Genomic DNA, 19,245 nt, shown 5'->3' with positions numbered 1-19,245 from the left:
GAAGAAGAAATAAAGACTTCTTGCACAAATTTGGAGGAATTTCATTGCCCAAAAGACCTGCCCTACAATAAATGTTAAAAGAAGTTGTTTAGGCAGAAGGAAAATTATATGGATCAGAAACTTAGATGTGCATTTTAAAAATGAAGAATATTGGAGGAGGAACAAATGAAAGTAAAATAAAATCTCTTACTTTTCTAATTTTTAATCAATTTAAAATATAACATTTTAAAGCAATAATGGTAACAAAGTATTGCATAATTATATCATATGGACAGTTGAAATAAATAACAGTAATATCACAATGGATGAGAATGAGAAATTGGGAATACTCTATTATGAGATACCTGAAGGACCTGTGAAGTGGTGTAGTATTATTTGAAACCAGACTTAGATTATATGTTAAGGTGTGTTGCAGATAATAAGTGGAATGTGATATCCTGAATGGGAACCCAGAACAAAAGAGGATATTAGGAAAAAACACGAGGAAATTTGAATAAAATATGGATTTCAGTTCATGATAATGTATCCATATTGGTTCATCAATGATGCTAAAGGTAAGATGTTAATGACAGGTGAAAAGAGGTGTGGGATAGGTGGGGAATTTTCTGTGTTATCTTGTGACTTTTTCATAAATCTGAATCTGTTCTAAAGGGAAAGGGAAAAGAAAATGAAGCTCAGAGAGATGATCCTGCTAGTGCCAAGGAAGAAAGCAAATATAGCTGCCTCTGGAGAAGGGTGGTATATAGTAACTGAGGGACTCAGTTCCACAGCCACAAGTAACTGAATTCTGCCAAAATCCAAAAGGAGCTTGGAAGAGGACCCAGGCTGCAACTGAGAACCACAGTATGGTCAACACTTGATTGCAGCTTGGTGGAGCCTGAGCAGAGTTTTCATCTGAGCTGTGCCTGAATTCCTGACCCACAAAACTGTGAGATAATAAGTGTATGGGTTTTTTTAAGGTGCTATATGTGTATCCATTTGTTATGCATAAAGAAAAAATGCACACGTCTTCCCTGACTATTCTAACCCAGATATATGTGTTTCCCCTGGGGATGCCCATCCCCTTTATCCATTCATCCAACCTACACATATTAAGACTTACTACCTGCTAACACTGTGATAGACAATGAGTGCATTCATGCATGCTCATGTATGACTCTTTTTGACCCCATGGGCTATAGCCTGCCAGGCTTCTCTGTCCATAAAATTTTTCAGGCAAGAATACTGTATTGGGTTGCCATTTCCTTTGATAAACAATGAGTAGATAGTGGTAAATGAAATATACTCCTTACCTTCTTGAAGCCTTGAGTATGGTGAAAGGCACAAACAAACACCATGTAGATGCTTAATTTATAAACTATGCTATGTTCAAAACAAGGAAAAAACAGGATTTCACAAAGAGAAGAAATTTTTAAATACTGGAGAATTTGAAGAATCTTCTTTGAGCAAATTGAAATTAAAACTAAGACCCAAAAGATACATGTGCATTGGTCAGACAGCAAATGAGAGCAGAGAAGATAGTATTTGCTATGGCCCTGAGAAAAGAAGGAGCTGAAAGGTTTTGAGGACCTGGAAACCACCACATGATAGAAAACCAAGGATGAAGAGAAAATCTTGAAAAGAGCCAGAGAAAATAGCCAGTGTGACTGCTGTGAGTGACCAAGGGGAGAGACACAGGAGGTACATGGAGGGGGGTAGAGAGGTTGACTGGGTAAGGTCTCATAGGCCAGAGTACAGATGCTAGGAGTTTATGTTGAGGACTCTAAGAAGCCCTTGAAGGGTTTAAGCAGGATGGTGCTCAGATTCGCTGTGTTAGAAAGTTCAGTCTGGCTGATGGAAAACAGATCCTCTGGGGGCAAGGATGGGCTTGAACAGTGAGGAGAGGATTCCAAAAACCCAGGTAAGAGACCAGTCAGGAGAATGGTTGCCATAGATATGAAAAGAAGAAGACCTGAGAGCAACTTGGATGCTGGAGTAACTGGACTTGAAGTGAGTTGATGAGGGCATGAAAGAAACATCCGTGCCAAGAAGGACCGTGAGGTCTTCCACATCCTGGATGAAAGCATCAAATGATGCTAAGCTGAGGAAGGCTAGGCAAAAAGCCCAGCTGTTCTCTTTCAGGACTACACCTATCTATTACTCTTTCCCCTGCCTCAAATACTCTTCCCAGCCATCTGCACCGAGCCAGTTCCTATTCTACCTTCAGAGCCCAGCTCAATGCCACCTCTTCTGAGAAGCAACCCTTGACCACTCATTCTTCTTGTTCTTGAACCTCCTCTTGTCCCTGAGCATTCGGGCACCACTCTTACAGCACAGAGAGTTCCATGACATGTATGTATACTCCTTTGCCCCACAAAAAAAAAAAGAACTTCAAAACTCTCTATTTCCAACTGGAATATATTTGGCACACAATAAAGGTTTACTGCATGAGCAAATAGAGTAAAAATGTAAGAATGATTCAACATGGAGAGCTACTTACTGTTCCTCAGTGCACAGCCCAAATGTGAGGAATAAAGAAAAGTCCTCTGAAACATGGAAGGAAATACCTTTAAAGGCAGGCAGTGAAGTTCATGCACTTTACTCCAAGGCGAGACACCTTGACAGAACTGAGAGGCAGTTCACAATTTTAAGAAATACGACTTCTCAGGTCTCTTCATCCAGAACAGATTAGTTGGAATTTATGAAAGTTGCCACCCTAACAGTGAGCGCAGAGCAGGAAAATAAAATGCACTTGGCTGTTGAAACCGGGGCATCTTGCTGCAGAAAAGCAGCCAGTGGGTGTCTAATTTCCAGTCCGTAGCCACATACTGATTGCAGATTTTAAAACAAGGTAATTGTAATAATGAGCATTTACATCGCACTGTCTACAAACAAGATTAATTCAATCTTCTTAACAAATGTATGAGAAATTTAAAAATCTGTTTCAAGAAATGATCCATATAAAATTCTGGAGGGGGCTTTTCCTGGCCATCCAGTGGTTAAGACTTGGTGCTTCCACTGCGAGCGGCTCAGACTCTATCCCTAGTCAGGGAATTAAGATCCCACAAGCTGCGGGGCATGGCCAAAAACTAAAATAAAAACCAAAATAAAAAATATAAATCTCCAAAAAATAAATAAAATAAAATTCTGGAGGTAAGAGGGGTTGAGGTGGCATAGAATGCAGAGAAAGAAGACTATGAGATGAGAGATGAACTCCCCAGGGCCTCCATGGGTGTTGGTGATGGTCTGGGTGGTAGTATTAAGGTGTTTACTTATAAGCTTTTACTTTAAAATTATATTCAATGTTTTCATTAGCATGTAAGAATTTTAAGACATAGCTTGCTTGCCCAGGGTTACAAAATTAGTCCGTGGCAGAGCTGGTTGAAACTTCAATTCAGACTTTGCAATTCTGAATCCAGTGCCAGTACTCTTTAGTGATATTGTTGCATAGCAAGTGTCACCATGTGCTACGTCATCAGTTCAGTTCAGCTCAGTCGCTCAGTCGTGTCCAACTCTTTGCGACCCCATGAATCGCAGCATGCCAGGCCTCCCTGTCCATCACCATCTCCCGGAGTTCACTCAGACTCACGTCCATCGAGTCAGTGATGCCATCCAGCCATCTCATCCTCTGTCATCCCCTTCTCCTCCTGCCCCCAATCCCTCCCAGGATCAGAGTCTTTTCCAATGAGTCAACTCTTCGCATGAGGTGGCCAAAGTACTGGAGTTTCAGCTTTAGCATCATGCCTTCCAAAGAAATCCCAGGGCTGACCTCCTTTAGAATGGACTGGTTGGATCTCCTTGCAGTCCAAGGGACTCTCAAGAGTCTTCTCCAACACCACAGTTCAAAAGCATCAATTCTTCAGCACTCAGCCTTCTTCACAGTCCAACTCTCACATCCCTTATGACACATTTAATCTTGACTACTTCTTTACTCAAAATACTGCCATACTAAGGGTTAGGGCTTCAACATACAGATTTGGGGGTTAATGGGACACATTCATTCAGTCCATAACAATGGCGATTTTAATTTTAGTTTATTGTCTTCTAGTTTGCTCTATTTCTGTCGTGAAGTCTATAGTCATTATTTTCTTGACTCCCCGGTACATCCTATGTCCTTTTTCCCAGCTGGTTCACGTTTGTTGAGTTTCTTAGACCTGTGAATTTATAGTGTTCAGCAAATTGGAAAGTTTTCAATTATTTCTTCAAATATCCTCTCTGTCCTTGTTCTTGTCTACCTGGAACTCCAATTACACCCATATTATATCATTTGATATTATCTTACAATGTCAGAAGTGACATGTTACCAAAATTTTGTTCATTTCTTCTCTTATTTTAAAATCTCCTTTGATTCAGTTTTGATGATTAGATTATTTCTATTGCTACATCTTCAACTTCATTTGATTTGTGAAGTCCCTTAGTCATCCAGCGAATTTTTCGTTTCAGACGTTGCATTTTTCAATTCCAAAAGTTTCATTTGGTTCATTTTTTATAACTTACTCTCCTTAATATGTTCATAGTTTCCTTTAAATCCTAGTATCTTCCCAAGTGATACGAGTGGTAAAGAATCTGCCTGCCTGTCTGCAGGAGACTCAGCAGACAAGGGTTTGGTTCCTGGGTCAAGAAGGTCCCCTGGAGGAGGAAATAACAACCTGTTTCAATATTCTTGCTTGGGAGAATCCCATGGACAAAGGAGCCTGGAGGGTTACAAACCATAGCATCACAAAGAGTCAGACACTACTGAGTAACTGAACACACACACATATACACATATTTTAAATAGCTTTTTTCATGTCCTTGGCTGATTATACCATTGTTCCTGCTATTCCTATATCTGTTTAGATTGCCTGGTCACATTTGTTTCTTTGTATGTGAAATTTTTTATTAGATTAAATTTTTGTCTTCCTTTCAAAAAATGTTGGGTATTTTCAGGCAAGCAATGTGTTACTCGGAGTTCATTCTTTTTAGTGTTGCTTTTTGATCCAGGCCTTCCCCTCTGGGTCTAGTCTAGCCTCACTACTAAGGCATGATCCTTCTGGGTCTCCACAAATTGCCCTGGGTGTTCAAAGAGCCCTTCCACCCTGGATAGTCACAACTCAGGTATCTTCAGCCCTCTGTGAACTCTGGGAATTCCTCAGCTTATAGCTTACCAGTCACTTTGCCCAGCCTCATGGAGTTTCACCCTACACATACGGCTTAGCACTCAGCAAGACTTGGATGAATTCCTATGTAGATTTGTGGAGTTTTCTCTTTCAACATCCCCCTCTCTCTCCCTGTATCCTCTCTTACGCTGTGTGTGTGTGTGTGTGCTCAGTTGCTTCAGTCACGTCCGAGTCTTTGGGACCCTATGGTCTGTAGCCCACCAGGCACCTCTTTCCATGGGATTCTCCAGGCAAGAATACTGGAGCAGGCTGGCATGACCTCTTCCAGGGGATCTTCCTGACCCAGGGAATGAACCTGTGCCCTTTGCAACTTCTGCGTTGCGGTAGATTCTTTATCCACTGAGTCACCTGGGAAACCCATCCTCTCTTACTCTATGCCACATAAATGCCAGCCACCACAACCTCCCTGACCTCCAAGCCTTATGTCTTCATCTCGGCCAGACCACCGTGCAACATGGTTAGGACAGTGCTAGTCAAAGCCAAAAGCCAGGACACCGGCAGGAATTACACTTTCATTCCACTTCTCTCAGCAGTCGTTGTTCTACACGGCCTGCTATCCAATGACTGAAGACAGTTTCATGTACTTTATCCTGTTTTTTAGCAATTTATAGTGGAGAGGGCAATTCTAGTCCCAGTTATTCCATCCTGAGTAGGAACAGGAATCTTGCCCCTTTTCAAGCTATTTTTAGCCACAAAATTCTCTTTTTGAATGAAACCTGTCATAGGATCACAATAGAGCAGAGGGGTAAATGTGAAAAATTTGAAGTGCCTCTGAATTCAGATCATATTCTTAGACATAATTCTTTCATTACTCATGGAACCCCTCATTGCTCCTCTGTATGCATGAAACTTGAAAGTCATCATCTAGATCAGTCTTCAAATCTCTAGAACAAAGAAGGCTCAAAATGACTCTTTGGGGTTTTGGAAATAATACTTGAATTGATCTTTATTTTCAACTCTATTTTCAACTTTATTTTCAATTTTAAATGTCCATTTTGCATAAATGCTTTATGGTTAAAAAACATATTAATAGCATGGTAGGACATTTAAATACTACTTCATAAGTAAACAAATATACATATGTAGGTCAAAAGATGTGGGTTTTTTAACTAGGAGGAGTCCATGATCAAAATAGCTTGAAAGCCTCTGGACTTGATGTGGTCAGTAAACTTTTCCTGTAGAAAACCAAATAGTAAAATATTTTGGGCTTTGGAGACCATATGGTCTTTGTCAAAACTACTCAGCTCTGCTCTTATAGCATGAAAGCTGTATGCACATAAATGAGCGTGGCTGTGTTCCAACAAAATTTTATTTGCAAAAACAGGTGGTAGGCTAGATTTGGCCTGCAAGCTGTAGTTTGTCAACCCTTGGTATAGGTGATTTCTGAAGACCCTTTCAGCAGATTGACCCTTTCAGCTCAATCTCAATCTACAAACTAGGCTGGGACAGAGTGGAATCTCTTTGATATGTCCAGCTCTTATACTTTTTTAAAGGGCCAACATGATTTCTATCACTTAATCCTAACATTCCCACAAACAAAACCCTCTTCTTTCACAGCATTAAAATATATAATTAAAAACTCTTCCAAAATCACTGAGTAGTTAAAACTCAGGCACTGGAATAAAAGAGAAGTCAAAATCCTTATGCCATTGTGTAGAGCTAAGCTCAGCTTCTTCATTATTACTTCTGTGGACTTCCATCCCCATCATGTGTAACACAGGGACTCCAAGCTAGCTAGCAGGTCTGCTCCACTGCTTGAAAGAGATAATGTATTTGAATTTGGCAGCACAGGTTCACAATAAATGTTCCTCCAATCTTCACTCAAGGACCTTTTTGCCCTCCAAAGAAGAAAATGGAAAGAGAAAAACAGGGAGAGAGCAAATGGAAAGATGGAGAGAGAGATAAAAAGAGAGAAAGAGTTTTGTTACTCCTTTGTCCCTCTCCCAAAGGTCTTGCTTCCTGTATTGGGAAAGATGAAGCTCTTTATAATGCTTTGGTAACCACACCAAAGTTACCTCCCTAAGGCAATGGAGTGAGGGAAGGAAAGTAGGTGATGGCTAGCAAACCTCGTAAGATATCTCTTAAGATGTGTGCATTTGAATTGCTCGGTGTGTCTGAATCTTTGCAACTACGTGGACTGCAGCACACCTGGCTTCTCTATCCTTCACTATTTCCTAGTTTGCCCAAACTAATGTCCATTGAGTCGGTGATGCTGTCCAGCCATCTCATCTTCTACTGCCTCCTCCTTTTGCCTTCAATCTTTCCCAGCATCAGGTCTTTTCCAATGAGTCATCTCTTTGCATCAGGGGGCCAAAGTGTTGGAGCTTCAGTTTCAGCATCAGTCCTTCCAATGAATCTTCAGGACTGACTTCGTTAAGGATTAACTGGTTTGATCTCCTTGCTTTCCAAGGGACTCTCAAGAGTCTTCTCCAACACCACAATTCAGAAGAATCAACTCTTCGGCACTCAGCCTTCTTTATGGTTCAACTTTCATACTCATACATGACTACTGGAAAAACCATAGCTTTGACTATACAGGCCTTTGTTGGCAAAGTGATGTCTCTGCTTTTTAATATGCTCTGTAGGTTGGTCATAGCAAGCATCTTTTAATTTCATGGCTGCAGTCACCATCTGCAGTGATTTTGGAGCCCAAGAAAATAAAGTCTGTCACTGTTTCCACATTTTCCCCTTCAGTTTGCCTTGAAATAATGGGACTAAATGCCATGATTTTTGTTTTTTTAATGTTGAGTTTTAAGCCAGCTTTTCATTCTCCTGTTTCACCCTCATCAAGAAGTTTTTTAGTCCCTCTTCACTTTTTGCCATTAGAGTGGTATCATCTGCATATCTGAGGTTGTTGTTATTTCCCCAGGCGATCTTGATTCCACCTCGTGTTTCATCCAGCCCAGTATTTCGCATGATTTACTCTGCGTATAAGTTAAATAAGCAGGGTGACAAATACATTTAATTACTGCTTAATAATAATAAAATGTATTCTCTCTCTTCTCCAGGTAAATGACTAGGGGGAAAGCATCTGTGATTTGGCTGTTGGTGCAAATGCTCAGTGTCGGGCATGTACCAAGATGCCCAACTTGTCTGCTTTGCAGAAAAACCTCATAAAGAGGCAACAGTGCCCTTCCTGAGACGTTATAAGCTCTTTTCCATTTGAGTTGACAGAGAAATATTTATCCAGGGTTGCAAAAATCCTCCAGGAGGGCATTACATGGAAAAAAAAAAAAAAAGAGAAAAGAAAAAAGAAAGAAATTTCTTGCTGTCTTGGAAAAGCAGTGCTTCCCTTTTGACATTTCATAAGGCATAAATTTGATAGCAGTAGAAGCCCCAGAGACATGCTGTTAGCTGAACTGCAGGTGAAGGCATATCGCTGGGCGGCCTGGGAAACACCGTGCCCTTGCCTCTGTTATCCTGAGCAGAGCCTTGTCTACAGCATCTCTGCTACACGTCTTCTGTCCCAATGTTAACTCACCGGGGACTCCAGCTTCCAGTTTACCCTCTTAGAGAATCATGCTTTAATCCCCACCCCTGGCTCCCTCCCAGAAGCCGTCCTGATGGCAAATAACTCCAGGGTCTGAGTTAAAGAAATTTGGCAGAGCTCTCTGGGGCCTGGCAAGAGCTGATCCTTATTATTTCTGCTGGCTTTTAAAAGTCACCCCCTTGCTCTTGAGTAAGAGGGAGAGGAAAGCCGGACTGCCATCCAGATGGTAACATTTAGACCAAGGGGAGGCTTTAGACAAGAGTGCATTTCCTGAGCTACCAGCAACTCCTGGTGGGTTTTAATGAGGCATGTGCCATCAACTTTCAAAAGAAAAAAAAAAATTATGGTTGCCAGGTCCATGGATGTCATGTACACACTGCTATATTTAAAATGGATAACCGACAAGTTCTATGACACATGGACCTTTGCTCAATGTTATGTAACAGCCTGGATGGGAGAGCTGTTTGGGGGAGATTGGATATATGTATATCTATATGTATCGCTGAGCTCCTTCATTGTTCTCCTGAAACTATCACAACACTGTTAATCAGCTATACCCCAATAGAAAATAAAAAGTTTAAAAAAAATGAAAACAATTTTAAATAACAAATGGGTGGGGTTCAGAATCTGATCCTTACTTAGATTAATTTAGGGATCCTCTAAGTTAGAGAAGGTTGACTTGCTGTGGCTCTTGACCTTTGGTGTATTTGATTTGCCTGCTTGCTTTACTGAAAATACAGAATCTTAGCCCCATTCCAGGAAAGTCCGATTCAATAGGATGGTATCTGACTCTGCATTTTGCAAGTCATAGGTATGATTTTGATGCAGATGGCTAGGAAGTCAACTTCAGGAAACTCTGATTAAATGAAAAGAGAAAGAACTGCAGAATCAGAAAGCAATATCCACTCTGATTCAAACCCTCACTAGGTCATTGATTTGCTGAGTGACTTTGGGCCTGGAGCTTAACCTCTCTGGGCCTTGGTTTCCTCATCTGTCGATAAACCTCTGTCTCAGGGAGATCGCCACCACTTGGATTCCTAATCTACTGAATCTTTGGGTGGAAGAGAAAAGAAAACAGGAACCAGCCTTTGATTGAGCCCCTGTGGTGTGTCAGCCCTGAGATCTTCCCCTCCTGCACCCTCTCAGCTGAGTATGCCTCCTTGCCAAGTCAAAGAGCCTATACTCATGTCTTTGGCCTTCTGGAAAATACAGGGCAGTAATTTCTGACCCATATTCTAACACAAAATATGGGTGGTGGGTTAATTTTGTTCAACACACTTTGGTTGTTTTATGAAAAGAAAGTCGTTTCACATGGGTTATTTAATGCAGTTCCCTTTCTTTTATTCAGCAACCATTTAATGAGTTTCCACTGTGTTCCCAGCCATGTGTGAGATGCTAGGGATCCCACCTGGAAAAAGCGCTAGACTGACCTCTCTGAGCTGGGCACACTGGCCTTCCTGGCTGGCCCACAGGGCAAGTTTATTAGAAGCAGCAGGAGCAGACATTTCCCTGCTCATTCTGAGCAAGGAGAGGCTGAAGAGGAGCTGGGAGGGATTGGCTCCAGGGGCCTGGCTGAGCTGTCAGAGTTTGGCTGCTCTACACTGCAAGAGGCTCAGGCCAGGTTCAGAACACCTGCATCAGACAAATAGCAAGATAAGAATAATGTGACATTTAAACCCTGACATCTAGACCTCTTGGGGCTTCCCTGTGGCTCAGATAGTAAAGAATCTGCCTGAAATGCAAGAGACCCCAGGTTTGATCTTTGGTTCAGGAAGGTCCCCTGGAGAAGGGAATGACAACCCACTCCAGAATTCTTGCCTGGAGAATCCCATGGATAGAGGAGCCTGGCGGGCTATAGACCACGGGGTCGCAAAGAGGCAGACACGACTAAGTGACTAACACACATCGAGACCTCTTATCAGCTGTGCAGGTGTGTAGGGAGAAGGTTAAAACAATGGAAAGGCCACACATATCACCTTAGATGGAAACACTGTGTGTGACTCAAACAAGCAGAATTTCTTCAATTGTGGTTCCCAGGCCACTGGCCGCAAAACTACATGGGGAGCTTATTTAAAATGCAGATTCCTCCCTCCTACTCTGTTGGTGAGAATGTAAATCGATGCAGCCACTGTGGAAAGCAGTATGGAGGCTTGTCAGAAAAACTAAAAATAGATGCACCGTATGACCCAGCAATTCCACTCCTGGGCATTTTGTTGTTGTTGTTCAGTCGCTCAGTTGTGCCCAACTCTGTGAGACCCCAAGGACTGCAGCACGCCAGGCTTCCCTGTCCTGCACCATCTCCCAGAGCTTGCTCAAACTCATGTCCATTGAGTCAATGTTGCCATTCTATCATCTCATCCTCTGTCATCCCCTTCTCCTCCTGCCTTCAATGTTTCCCAGCATCAGGGTCTTTTCAGATGAGTCTGCTCTTTGCATCAGGTGGCCAAAGTATTGGAGCTTCAGCTTCAGCGTCCATCCTTCCAATGAATATTCAGGGTTGATTTCCTTTAGGCTTGACTGGTTTGATCTAAAAACAAACACTCTAATTTGAAAAGACACATGCACCCCAGTGTTCATCAGTTCAGTTCAGTCACTCAGTCATGTCCAACTTTTTGCGACCACATGGACTGCAGCATGCCAGGCTTCCCTGTCCATCACCAACTCCCAGAGCTTGCTCAAAATCATGTCCATCGAGTCAGTGATGCCATCCAACCATCTCATCCTCTGTCGTCCCCTTCTCCTGCCTTCAGTCTTTCTCAGCATCAGGGGTTTTCCAGCAAGTCAGTTCTTCACATCAAGTGGCCAAAGTATTGCAGTTTCAGCTTCCAATGTTCATAGCAGCACTATTTACAACAGCCAAGGCATTGAAACAACATAAGGGTCCTTTGACAGACGAACGGATAAAGAAGAGGTGGTATACATATACACTGGAATACCGCTCAACCATGAAAAAGAACAAACTTCTGCCATTTGCAGCAACACGGATGGACTTGGAGGGTATTGTGGTAAAAGTGAAATAAGCCAGACAGAGGATGGCAAATACCATAGGACATCACTTATATGTGGGATCTAAAAAATACTACCAACTAGTGAGTTAAATGAAGAAGGAGACTCACAGACACAAAGAGCAAAATGATGGTTACCAGTGGAGTGAGAGCGAGGGAACAGGGTAGGGGCAACATAGGGGTAGGGGGAAAAGGGCTTATTATGAGATTATAGGAAATTATGTGTGTGAAACTTCTGAAGATTGTATTCACTCAATAAAAAAATGGAAAAAATTAAAATAAAATAATGTAAAAATGAAGATTCCTGACATTCTTCCACCATCACCACTCCCACCTCCACCAAAGTTTGCTGTGAAGAAGTCAGACGGTGGGGGGGTGGGGCACGGTGCGGGGAGATGGGGGAGTTGGGAAGCTTGAAAGCTGCATATATAACAAACTCCCCCCCTCCCCAACAGTGAATTGCTACAGCTAATCTGAGAATTACTGGAATCTTTCTGTATCTAACCTGTTTGAGTTTTGCAGTAGATGTGTCTTCCCCCTTTTTGTTATTAGCGCCAATAAAAATAATAATTGATAATGTTTCCTGAGCACTTTCTATCTGCCAGGGAGTGATCTAGGCACCTCACCTGTAACTTGTTTTAGTGAAGTGAAGTTGCTCAGTCGTGCCCGACTCTTTGCGACCCCATGGATAGTAGTAGCCTACACCAAGCTCCTCCGTCCGTGGGATTTTCAAGGCAAGGGTACTGGAGTGTGTTGTCATTTCCTTATCCCTACCAGAAAACTCTATCTGGGTCCTAGTGTTGTTCTCCATTTTACAGATGGAGAAACTGAGGCACCAACTTTTCCAGAAAGATTGGTGATCTTCAAGAATGCAGCCAAGATTCATTCTCAGACCTATAGGCCACCCGAGAAAAAAGAAAGTCAACGTTTTGTAAAAACAAAATAAAATAAAAGCGAGATATTGGTGGCAGTTATCTTAGGGTAGTGGGAATACAAAGAAGTTTAATTGCTGCCTATATACCTTTCTAAATTTTCTACAATGTTTGTGTGCCTGTGTGTGTGCTCCATCATGTCCAACTCTTTGGGACCCTATGGACTGTAGCCTCCCAGGCTCCTCTGTCCACGGAATGTTCCAGGCAAGAATACTGGAGTGGGTTGCCATTTCCTTCTCCAGGGGATCTTTCAGACCCAGGGATCAAACCCACGTCTCTTGCATCTCCTACATTGGCAGGCAGATTCTTTACCACTGCACCACCTGGGAAGCCTTTTTCTACAATGAGCATGCTTTTTTTTTTCTTTTTTTTTAGTGTGAAAACAGACCTTGGTTCATATTTGTTATTGTGCATTTATCTGCCACATGAATTCAGATAAATGTCTTAAACTCATTGAAGTTCAAGGTTTACATCTATAAAATGGGTATAATAGTTATTATCATCACATTGAACTAAGATATTTTATATTAAACAGATGACTCAGGGCAGTTATATAGCTACTGGTGCCAAAACAGGGTCCTTTTCCTTGCTTCTTTTTCATTGCTATTCTCCGCCCCTCAAAAAGGCATCCTTGTTTCACCTATCACAAGTGATGAACTGGAGTCTTTCTGCCCTAAGGATGGTCCTGGACCATAAGCACTCATATCCCTGGGAAGCTTGTTGGACTCTTGAGTTCCCACCTCCAAGATCTACTGAATCAGAATTATGCATTTGGGGACTTGCCTCGTGGTCCAGGGATTTCCTTGGTGACACAGTGGTAAAGAATCCGCCTGCTGATGTAGATGATCTGGGTTTGAGCCCTGGATCAGGAAGATCCCATGGAGGAGAAAACAGCAACCCACTCCAGTATTCTTGCCTGGAAAATCCCATGGACAGAGGAGCCTAGAAGGCTCCTCAACAGGGTCACGAAGAGTCAGACATGACTGAGCAACTGAGCAGGTATGCATGCTGGTGGTCCAGTGGTTAAGGATCTGCCTTCCAGTGCAGGGGACACTGATTTGATCCCTGGTGCAGGATCTAAGATGCCACATGCCATGACGCAGCTAAGCCCACATGCCACAACTACTGAACCTGCACACCACAACTAGAGAGAAGCCCGTGTGCCACAACAAAGATCCCATGTGCAGCAACTAAGGCCCAACACAGACACACACACACACACACACACACACACACACACAAATATGCAATTTAAGATCCACAAGTGATTCTCATGGAAACCTGGGCTGGAAGATTATTTTCCAAATGAAGTGGTGTTACACGGAAGTTAGAACAATGATCTCCTGGGGTACAAGAAGAAATTATTAGAACTTCTATTTATTTTTAAGCTCCCATTTTAATGCCTGATATTTGTGTATATTCTGTGATGCCTTTGGTTGATGAGTACCAAGTACAGACATATACACAGTTTATAAGCAAACATGGTCATGGTCCTGAATGAAGAGTGCACTCAGACTTTCACACACTCAGATGACATCATGCCTTTGGCCCTGGATCATTGCCTTCCAGGGGCTCTGTTGATTTTGATGGGGATACCCCTTCCCCACAACTTTACTTTGAGTAAAGGACTCTCTATTTCGGTAATATGTCCAACCTCTATCCTTCCTGGGAAAGGGAGAGTGAATTAATCACTTCATAAGTTGGTGACCTAGCCCCTTTCTCTTCCACCTCCTTGGGGAAAAGACATTTCACTCTGCTTTTCCATGATGTGTGCTATAAAGGGGCTACTCTTTCCCTATAAGCTACCCTGGGGTCAACCCCATGCCTAGCCTGTCCATTGAACTTGCCTGGCAAAACTCAAATCCTGGTCTACTCCAACTCTCAGCCTGTCAGCTCCTACCCCAGAAAGTTGGATGTAATCTGCAAAAACAGCACACCCAGCTGACAGCACTCTCCTGGAATTCATGTCCATGAAGGTCAAGTCGACCTTTAGTCCTGCTTGACCTTCCTACTGTGTTTTCCCTGTCAGTTACTCTCACTTTCTCCTTTCCCTCCTTCCTCAGACCTCCAAAATCTCCTTTCCCTCCCCACCCTGAGTTAGGGACCTCTGTCCTGTGCTTCAGGTTTTGGGAAGATGCCTGATCTTCACCAGGGCTGTTCCCACCTGGATTCTGTATTCAGACATTTCAGCCCTCTGGGATCAAATCAGATCATCTCTAGTTCTGTGTTCTTTCCAGCACACACAGCACTGCAGGCTCCCTATCAGTGCTGAATCCAAACACCACAGCTTCAGAAACTGCCCCTTCTCCGAACACCTTGTGTATGTTAGTCACTCAGTCATATCCGACTCTTTGCGACCCCATGGTCTGTCCATGGGATTCTCTAGGCAAGAGTACTGGAGTGGGTTGCCATTCCATGCTCCTGAGGACCTTCCTGACCCAGAGATCAAACTGAGGTCTCCTGGATTGCAGACAAATTCTTCACCGTCTGAGCCACCAGGGAAGCCCCTGATAACCTGGTAAGAGGGTCTAATTATGTTCTAACTCTGTGCACTCAGTAGCTCAGTTGTGTCTGACGCTTTACAGCTCCATGGACTGTGGCCTGCCAGGCTTCTCTGTCCATGGAAGTTTCCAGGCAAGAATACTGAAGTGCGTTGCCATTTTCTACTCCAGGGGATCTTCCCCACCTAGGGATTGAACCCATGTCTCTTGCATCTCTTATGCTGGCAGGCAGACTCTTTACTACCTGGAAGGACCCATGTTCTAACTCTAAGGAAATAAAAAAAATACAAAATGCAAGGATTTATCCCTGATTCCCCAAATGAGTTTATATAACTAGTCTGGAAGATTTCTACAGATGCGGTCTAGTTTCAAGACCCAGAATCCAGGATGGGTGTGAGAGGTGCCAGGGAGAGGTCAACGCTTTTAAATCCAGTGAGACCTTTAAAAAAAAAAAACAAGAATGACCCGATCTGAGCTGGCTGCAAAGGGCCCTCAGATCTTCAAGTGGTTCTCAAGCACTAGGCAGGCTGAGGATGGGCTTTGCAGAATCCCCTAAGTCTATTGCAAATACATATTTCTAGGCCCTGACTGCAAGGAGATCCAACCAGTCCATTCTGAAGGAGATCAGCCCTGGGATTTCTTTGGAAGGAATGATGCTAAAGCTGAAGCTCCAGTACTTTGGCCACCTCATGGGAAGAGTTGACTCATTGGAAAAGACTCTGATGCTGGGAAGGATTGGGGGAAGGAGGAGAAGGGGACGACAGAGGATGAGATGGCTGGATGGCATCACTGACTCGATGGACGTGAATCTGAGTGAACTCCGGGAGTTGGTGATGGACAGGGAGGCCTGGCATGCTACAATTCATGGGGTCACAAAGAGTCGGACACGACAGAGCAACTGAACTGAACTGAACTTACACCAACAGTATCAGAATCTCCAGGGTAGGATCAGAAAATCTGTATTTGTAACAAACTCCTCAGCTGTTCGTTATACACAGCCAGGTTCGGGAAACCTTGAGTCCTTCTCATTATGAATCTATTTCAGTCCTAAAATGACAAATCTGGCAGGGGCATAGAGATCCTTTAGACCAACTCTTCATTCTATAGATAAGAAAATGAAATCTCAGAGAGCTGTTGCCTGTCCAAGTTCCTAGACCCAGGGTGAGTTAACTGTGGCTCATTTGACTTTGAGTTACAGTCTCAGATCTAATTTCAGGATCAAATCAGTACCACTGAAATACACTTGAATGTTAGCTTTCTTAATGGCTGAAAAGCAAAGCCCAGTTTCTCGTTTAGATTCTTCTATCCAATAAAGTGGGGAATTTCAGTCAGAAGAGTAGGCATCCTCATGCCCCATCAGAGGGAGAAAAGCCAGCACAGCAAAAAAGACCCAGCACAGGCCAATAAATAATACATAAAAAAATAAAAATCATCTTCCACAAAATAAGATCAACCTTATTTTAATCCCTAAATTTAAAAAAAGAAGAAGAAAGGGGGAACAGAGTCAGTGGACAGGGAAACAAACAGGCCATCTTAGTGGGTGTGAAAACTGGGAGGGCAACTGTAGCTGTTACCACCTGCAGTTCCTCCCAGAATCTCTCCCTCTAGAGCTTTGTCCCTGCAGCCTTTGCTTGAGCACTGACACTGGCCTGTTTACTTGCTTCTTGGACATCCGCCTTCTTTAACTGACCAGAGCCTGCTGGGAGCCTTAAGCCCAGCTCAGTGCCTAGCATTTGGTGAGCACTCACAAAAATATCTGATGAATCTTTGAACTGGAGTTACCCTAATATCCATGTTTCTTAGGCTGCTTCTGAACTTAATAGCTGATGCCCAAGTGTTAGTCCATTAGTTGTGTCTGACTCTTTGCGACCCCGTGGACTATAGCCTGCCAGGCTCCCCTCTCCACTGAATTCTCCAGGCGAGAACACTGGAGTCGATAGCCATTCCCTTCTCCAGGGGATCTTCCTGACCCAGGGATCAAAACCAGGGCTCCTTCATCACAGGCAGATTCTTTACCATTTGAGCTACCAAGGAAGCTGATGCCAAAGTAAATTCAATTGGATTTTTACCCAACAAGCATTGAGTGCCTGTTGTTTGCTGTAGCCATGTTAAGGTCAGTGAAATAGATGCCCTCCTCATCAAGAGGCTGTAATCAGGGGGAAAGGTATGTCTACATGTTCATGTCATCCTTATGTGAGGCAGCTTCTGATGAATGCAACTCAAAGTGCAAAGAGGCAGGCAGCCCAGAGGAGGATTCCCGCTTGACAGTCTCCTTTTTATATGTATTTTGAACAGCATTATTGAAATATCACTGACATAGAAATCCTATATATCTGAGGTATGCGATGATGTTTTCATATACATATGCTTTGTGAAATGATCACCATCATCAAACTAATTAACATATCTACAACCTCTACACAGTTACTGTGTGTGTGTGTGTGTGTGTGTGTGTGTGTGTGTGTGTGTGTTGAGAAAGCTTTAAATTTATCTTCTTAGGACTTCCCTGGTGTCCCAGTGGTTAAGACTCTGCCTTCCAACGCAGGGGGTGTGGGTTCAATCCCTAGTCAGGAAACTAAGATCTCACATGCCACTTGGTGCAGCCAAAATTTTTTTTTAATTATTTTTTAAATGTATCTTCTTAGCAAATTTAAAGTCTACAATACAGCACTGTTAATTAGTCAGCATACTGTATGTAGATAACTTCTCCATCTTGTGTAAATGAAACTTTGAACCCTCCTCCCCACCCCCGGAAAGCACCATTCAACTCTTTGCTTCTATGAGTTTGACTATTTTAAATTTCACATATAAGTGAAAAGAAATTGTGCAGTATTTTTCTTTCTGTGTCTTTCTTAGTTTGTCTAACATAATGCCTTCAAGGTCCATCCATGATGTTGCAAATGGAAGGATTTCCTTCTTTGTTAGGACTAAATAATATCCCACTGTGGTGTGTGTGTGTGTGTGTGTGTGTGTGTGTGTGCACGCATGCGTGCCATGTGCTACATCTTTTTTTATCCATTCAGCTGTCCAAGGATACTTGGGAAGTTTTCACGTCTTGGTTATCATGGATAATGCTGCAACAAACGTTTGAGTGCATACAACCTCCAACCCGCTCCAGGTTGTTTACGTCTGTGGATCCCTCTGCAGATAGTAAACACCTCAAGGGTGGGGATCTTTGTTTCTGTTTGCTAATCTTGCCAAACATCTGAAACAGTGGCTGGAACACGGTAGGTGACTCACAAATATTTCTGAATGATTTTGATTCTGATGGAGTCTGGATTCCAGTCCTCTTTCTGCTTATTATTATCTCTGGATTCTAGGACAATGCTGTTTTTTTGTTAGCTTCAGTTTCTTTACTGGTGAATCAGGAACAGAGACTCATTCCCTAGTTTAGGGTTCGAGGCATTTAGGATCATTGGTACCAAAATCTTGGGCTTCGGAAAAGCCAGATAGACTTTCTGCCTCAGTTACATACTTGTTATGACCTTGAGCAACCCACTTATCTTCTCTGGCCTCAGAAGTCCCTGCCCTGATGGAGCTTTCAATCTAGTTCATGTTATTTCATTTACACTCAACAGCCCCATCGGATGGATCAGTACTGTAATTATAGGTGGAGAAACAGAGGCCCTTAAAAAGCAGCTGGACAGCAGAGTACACAATGTTGAGGAATCTATCAGTCCCATAGGGTGATTAAAGCAACCTCAGTAGCTGAGAAGGCCCAGTCCAGTGAGTGAGGGATGGCAGTTCAAAATCAATGCTATGATGGTTTTGATCATATGATCACAGGATCATGTGATCATATCATATGATCATAGAAAGTCCTTTATCAGCAGAGCACAGGCAAGACTCACCTCAGACCCCAGGAGAGGGATGAACAAGAAATAAATGGCAAGAGCCCATGTGTACCAGGGGCACAGCTTCTGGGTAGTCATGAACATCTGTGCTTGTAATCCCTCAGTTTGTGAGCTCACCCCTGGTCAGCATACATCCTAGGCAAGTCTGTGGGAGATTTTCTAAGTTGTTTTCTGTAACTCTTCTACCCTCCTCACAAAAATATTTACCAAATCTGCAAAAATCATGATACAGTTGAATCCAATATAGGAATTGGTGAAGGGTCCACTTTATGGGAAGATCGATTCAAAGCCAGAGCAAAGCCAACCTGTACAGTCAAAGGGACCA

Source organism: Budorcas taxicolor, chromosome 5 (assembly GCF_023091745.1).
Source record: "Budorcas taxicolor isolate Tak-1 chromosome 5, Takin1.1, whole genome shotgun sequence".
NCBI lineage: Eukaryota > Metazoa > Chordata > Mammalia > Artiodactyla > Bovidae > Budorcas > Budorcas taxicolor.
This window is presented reverse-complemented; position numbering follows the sequence as displayed.